The sequence below is a fragment of the Oncorhynchus nerka genome, unplaced genomic scaffold, assembly GCF_034236695.1.
Source record: "Oncorhynchus nerka isolate Pitt River unplaced genomic scaffold, Oner_Uvic_2.0 unplaced_scaffold_2046, whole genome shotgun sequence".
Classification (NCBI taxonomy): Eukaryota; Metazoa; Chordata; class Actinopteri; order Salmoniformes; family Salmonidae; genus Oncorhynchus; species Oncorhynchus nerka.
The window spans coordinates 1-6,770 of NW_027039284.1; the positions used below are offsets into that span (position 1 = coordinate 1).

A 6,770-nucleotide genomic window follows, 5' to 3' on the forward strand; every position below is an offset into this window, starting at 1 on the left:
GAGAGAGTGAGGGAGAGAGAGAGGGAGAGAGAGAGGGAGAGAGTGAGGGAGGGAGAGAGAGGGAGAGAGTGAGGGAGAGAGAGGGAGAGAGAGGGAGAGAGAGGGAGAGAGAGGGAGTGAGGAGGGAGAGAGAGAGGGAGAGAGAGAGGGAGGGAGAGAGGGAAACAACAGCGGAACAGACAAGATAAAGAGAGATGAAGAAAAAACGATAACGGGACGGTTTTTGGACAACCTGCGAGAAAGAAAAGAAAGAAAGAGGCGGAGCTTAAGGAGACGGAGAGAGAGAGGACTACAGTCTGAAGGTGAACCCTCTGAGATATCTGGTAGATATCTGTTCGACCTAGAGACAGTTTTAGTCCACCTATTATGCCATCGTTGACTTGAATGAGGAGGCCTGTTCTATAGATTATATTTCTAGGGTAGATATATTATGGGTGCTTATCAAATGTAGTTTACAGGGCTAACTAGTTAGCAACACAACAATATTTTTATTTTTATTTCACATTTATTTAACCAGGTAGGCTAGTTGAGAACATGTTCTCATTTACATCTGCGACCTGGCAAAGATAAAGCAAAGCAGTGCGACACAGACAACAACACAGAGTTACACATGGAGTAAACAAGCTTACAGTCAATAATGCAATAGAACAAAATAAAGTCTATATAAAGTGTGTGCAAATGGCGAGAGGAGGTAAGGCAATACATAGTCCATAGTAGCGAAGTAATTACAATTTAGCAGATTAACACTGGAGTGATGGATGAGCAGATGATGGTGTGTAAGTAGAGATACTGGTGTGCAAAAGAGCAGAAATGTAAATAAAACAATATGGGGATGAGGTTGGTAGATCGGGTGGGCTATTTACAGATGGACTATGTACAGCTGCAGCGATCGATTAGCTGCTCAGATAGCTGATGTTTAAAGTTAGTAGAAGGAAAGGCGGGCAAAGGAGGGGTTGGCTTTGGGGACGACCAGTGAGATATACCTGCTGGAGCGCGTGCTATGGGTGGGTGTTGTTATGGTGACCAGTGAGATATACCTGCTGGAGCGCGTGCTACGGGTGGGTGTTGTTATGGTGACCAGTGAGATATACCTGCTAGAGCGGTATTTGTAGTTGTCCACATATTCCTGGTCAGGACCGTCCAGAGTAGTGATGCTAGTTGGGCGGACAGGTCGAGCAGTGAACATTTGAATAGCATGCATTTGGTTTTATTAGCACTTAAGACCTGTTGGAGGCCATGGAAGGACAGTTGTATGGCATTGAAGCTTATTTGGAGGTTAGTTAACACAGTGTCCAAAGAAGGGCCAGATGTATACAGAATGGTGTAGTCTGCATAGAGGTGGATCAGGGAATCACCCGCAGCAAGAGCAACATCGGTGATATATACAGAGAAAAGAGTCGGCCCGAGAATTGAACCCTGTGGTTCCCCCATAGAGACTGCCAGATGTTCGGACAACATGCCCTCCAATTTGACACACTGAACTCTGCGAAGGAGTTGGTGAACCAGGCGAGGCAGTCATTTGAGAAACCAAGGCTATTGAGTCTGCCGATAAGAATACGGTGATTGACAGAGTCAAAAGCCTTGGCCAGGTCGATGAAGATGGCTACACAATACTGTCTGTTATCGATGGCGGTTATGATATCGTTTAGTACCTTGAGCGTGGCTGAGGTACTAAAGTCCAAGGCTGGCAGGTATTATCCAGGCTAAAAAAACAGTTGGTCCCTGTGCAGAAGGTAAAGGCCGGTAGCAGTGGCTAACAATGACTAAATAGCTAGTAGCTAATTAGCTGTTTGGCCTCTGATAGCTTCTGATGGCGGTTCTGGCTATAAGGTCTAAAAAAAAATAGCGGATCAGTGGCACATTGAGTGAGGCGGGTTACCGGATGGTATATTGAATTTAAAAATGGAAAAGAGATTGAAAAATAAATTGAAATATATAAAAAAAAAGACAAAAATACAATAAGTAAACGAGAGGACGACAAACCACGTCTGCACTGCTACGCTGTCTTGGATTTGTTTTTAATAATAAAAAAAGAAATTTAAAAATATGCATAGCTCATCTTAGCTGAGAGAGTCCTCAAATGGCATTCCCTATCATGTGCACTACTTTTAACCAGGACCCATGGCCACCTATTCCTTATCTAGTGCACTACTTTTAACCAGGACACATGGCCACCTATTCCTTATCTAGTGCACTACTTTTAACCAGGACCCATGGCCACCTATTCCTTATCTAGTGCACTACTTTTAACCAGGACACATGGCCACCTATTCCTTATCTAGTGCACTACTTTTAACCAGGACCCATGGCCACCTATTCCTTATCTAGTGCACTACTTTCGTCTGAGTCCGCACTTCTCATGCAACTTCAATGGGGTGTACTGATATGATCTCTCTCTCTCTCTCTCTCTCTCTCTCTCTCTCGCTCTCTCTCGCTCTCTCTCTCTCTCGCTGTCTCGTTCCTTCTCCTCTCTCCCTCTCCCTCCCCCAGTAGTAGACCATGGTAGATTTGTTCCTAGGTCGTACACTAGTATGTAACAACAGAGACCGTGTTGAGTACGATACGGAACGGGAGGTCATCCTCCGTCTCCAGAACCGGATCCTGCTCCTGTTCTTCGGTTCAGTAGACAGCCAACGGTGCCAGGAGTTCGTCCCCACACTTAAGGTAAACACACACACACACACACACACACACACACACACACACACACACACACACACACACACACACACACACACACACACACACACACACACACACACACACACACACACACACATATATACTCACACATTGAATCACTTGTCAATCTATAGTTATCTCTCTCTCTCTCTCTCTTCTTCTCTCTCTCTCTTTCTTCTCTCTCTCTCTCTCTCTTTCCTCTCTCTCTCTCTCTCTCTATCTCTCTTAGCTCTACTAATTAAACATCTTATATCTTGCCTCCTCCTCTACACCCTTCCACTTTCCTTCTCCCCATCTACCCACTCCACGTGAGGACTTCAAGCGCCTAACAGATGAGTTCTACGTGAACGCCCGGCCCAGTTGGTCCTTCTGTACATCAGCCTGACCAATCAGAGGAGCAGCTGGAGAACCTCCTCAAAGAGCTGCCCAAGAAATGCCTGTTCCTGACCCACAATGACCCCTATCGCAGGTATGAATGGATGGGGTTGGGGTGGGGAGGAGAAATGCCTGTCCCTAACCCCCCGATGACCCCTATCACAGGTATGGGTGGATGGGGTTGGGTGGGGGAGGAGAAATGCCTGTTCCTAACCCTCGATGACCCCTATCGCAGGTATGCGGTGGATGGGGTTGGGTGGGGAGTGAGAAATGCCTGTTCCATCCCTCGATGACCCTATCGCAGGTATGGGTGGATGGGATTGGGTGGGGAGGAGAAATGCTCACCTATCCCCCGATGACCCCTATCGCAGGTATGGGTGGATGGGGTTGGGTGGGGAGGAGAAATGCCTGTTCCTAACCCTCGATGACCCCTATCGCAGGTATGGGTGGATGGGGTTGGGTGGGGAGGAGAAATGCCTGTTCGTAACCCTCGATGACACCTATCGCAGGTATGGGTGGATGGGGTTGGGTGGGGAGGAGAAATGCCTGTTCGTAACCCTCGATGACCCCTATCGCAGGTATGGGTGGATGGGATTGGGTGGAAAGAATGGGGTTGGGTAGGGTGGGGAGGAGTGTCTATAGAGTGTGTGTGTATCTTGCACTGTGTGTGTGTGTGTGTATAGAGTGATTGTGTATATGTAATGTGTCTGTCCGTCCGTGTATGTATGTGTATATCTTACACTGTGTGTGGGTGTGTATGTAACGTGTCTGTGTGTGTGTGTGTGTATATCTTACACTGTGTGTGGGTGTGTATATAACGTGTCTGTGTGTGTGTGTGTGTGTGTATCAGAGAGCTGGAGTCTATGTTTGAGGTGGAGGATGTACCGAGGGTGGTGGTGCTGCGACCAGACTGTTCTGTTCTATCTCCCAACGCTGTCTCTGAGATAAGCAGCCTCGGAACCAACTGCTTCCACAACTGGCAGGTGTGTGTGTGTGTGTGTGTGTGTGTGTGTGTGTGTGTGTGTGTGTGTGTGTGTCTGTGTGTGTGTGTATTGTGTGTGTGTGTGTATGTATCATGTGTGTGTGTGTGTGTGTGTGTGTGTGTATCATGTGTGTAGTGTAATGGATGTGTGTGTGTGTGTGTGTGTGTGTGTGTGTGTGTGTGTGTGTGTGTGTGTATCGTGTGTGTGTGTGTGTGTGTGTGTGTGTGTGTGTGTGTGTATCATGTGTGTCCGTGTATGTGTACAATGTGTATGTATGTATTTATATACAGGTAACTGCCAGAATAAAGGAAACACCAACATATAGTGTCCTAATAGGACGAGCCAGAACAGCTGTCTCCGGTGCCACTCAGTTGAGTTGACATCTGATGACTCTACACACACACACACACACACACACACACACACACACACACTCACACACGTGCGCTCACACACACACGCACGTGCGCTCACACACATGCGCTCACACACACACACACACACACACGCGCGCGCACGTGCGCTCACACACACACACACACACACACACACTTCTAAACCACCTGTTCTCCTTTGAGACGTATTTCTCCAAGTCATTGAGATCTCTTCTTCTAGCCAGGGTAGCCAGAATAATGGGCAACTGGACATGGCTATACATGACCCTAAGCATGATGGGATGTCAGGAACAACAGCTGTGTGGAAGGAAGCACTTTGTATCCCTCATTTACTCAACTGTTTCCTTTATTTTGTGTGTATGTATGTATGTATTTATATATATTATTTGTGTGTATGTATGTATGTATTTATATATATTATTTGTGTGTGTGTATATAACAACGTGTGTCTGACAGGAATCAGCTGAGCTTATCGACAGGAACTTCATGCTGAACGAGGAGTTTGATGACAAAAAGATGCGGAGCGTCACTGACCCGATACGCCGCCTCAAATACAAGGTGAAGAAGAAGAAGAGGAGGAGGCAGTGGGGGTGGGGGGTGGTGGAGCCGGAGAGGATGAGGAGGAGGAGGAGGAGGACGAGGAGGAGGAGGAGGAAAGAGGAGAGAAAGAAGGATGAGAAGCAGAATGGAGGAGGAGGAGGAGGAAGAGGAGGAGGAGGGAGGAGGAGGAAGAGGAGGGGGAAGAGAAGGAGGAGGAGGAAGAGGAGGAGGAAGAGAAGGAGGAGAAGGAAGAGGAGGAGGAAGAGAAGGGGAGGAGGAGGAAGAGGAGGAGGAGGAGGGAGGAGAAGCAGGGATGAGGAGGAGGAAAGAGGAGAGAAAGAAGGATGAGAAGCAGAATGGAGGAGGAGGAGGAGGAAGAGGAGGAGGAGGAGGAGGTGGAGGGTGGTCCTGGGGCTGAGATGTGTATAATATTGTGCGTGTGTATATATCTTGTGTATATAAAGGGGAAGAGGAAGAATGAGAAAAGAAGGTGGGACTCCACTCCTCTTAAGCACAGACCAATCATGTGAATTATCTCCAATGACTGGTTGGTTCTGTCAAGACAGACCTCTTGATTGGTTGATTGTCGCTTCTGTTAATGACTGGATTGCTGATGCTGCCAAGACAATTGTTGTGTCACAAGTGGCACCCTTTTCCCTTTATAGGGCCTATAGAGCTCTGGTCAAAAGTAGCGCACTATGTAGGAATGTAGTGTGACATTAGGGACTGCCAACAATGCTGATGCTAACTAACGATTAGCAATGACTAAATAATATGAACTGATGCTAACAAGCAATTAGCAATCACTGAATAATATGAACTGATGCTAACTAGCGAATAGAAATGCCAATTGCATACTCCCTCAAAACTGGAGATATCTGTGGCACTGTAGAGAGAGAGAGAGCATAAGGTGCCCCTGTGTAATGATCATGCTGTGTAGCTTCTTGATATGTCACCCCTGTCAGGTGGATGGATTATCTTGGCAAAGGAGAATTACTAACTAACACGAACATAAACACATTTGTGCATATGGAAAATTTCTGGGATTTTTTTTTGTTGCATGAAACATGGGACCAAATCTTTGCATGTTGCATTTATATTTTTGTTCAGTGGCAATGGTTGATTAATGATAACTGATGCTAACTGATGCTAACTAGTGATTAGCAATGACTAGATAATATGAACTGATGCTAATTCATGCTAACTAGTGATTAGCAATCACTGGATAATATGAACTGATGCTAATTGATGTTAACTAACAATTAGCAATAGGTGACTAATAATGGATAATAATTGGATAATATTGTCACTAGTTACTATCCATAGTGTTGTGGCGTGACGTTGCCAGAACAGAAGACTGGTTCTGCAGGTCACCTCAATGCTTTACGCTGAGCATTAACAACTGATTGTTATGTACATTTTCCAATGTGTATATCATTTATGTTGATATATTCATATTAAAACATAAATCAACGAATCATTGTCAGTAAAGGACTTGGTTCTTCATCATTCATCTGGATGATGATGATGACGCTGTTGTTGTTATGATGATGTAATAAACATGGCAGAAGCCTATTAGGTCTCTCTCTCTCTTTCCCTTTTTATCTCTTTATCTTTCACTTTCTCTCTCTCTCTCCCCCTTCTTTGTCTTTTGCACAAACCCAGCCAGTTGTGCTTTTCCTTCTTTTTTTTTTACAAATGTGTTGCAGACACGTAGCTACTTCCTGTTCTCTCAGTAACAGTACGGCAGAGAGAGAGGAAGTACGACTAAAACTACAACTCTTGAGAAAGGTAG

At 45.7% G+C, this 6,770-nt stretch overlaps 1 pseudogene; it reads left to right on the top strand.

Annotated features, from left to right (window-relative positions):
• The first annotated feature begins 127 nt into the window (after positions 1-127).
• On the top strand, positions 128-5,112 carry LOC135567448 (nucleoredoxin-like protein 1; annotated as a pseudogene).
• Positions 5,113-6,770: the final 1,658 nt, after the last annotated feature.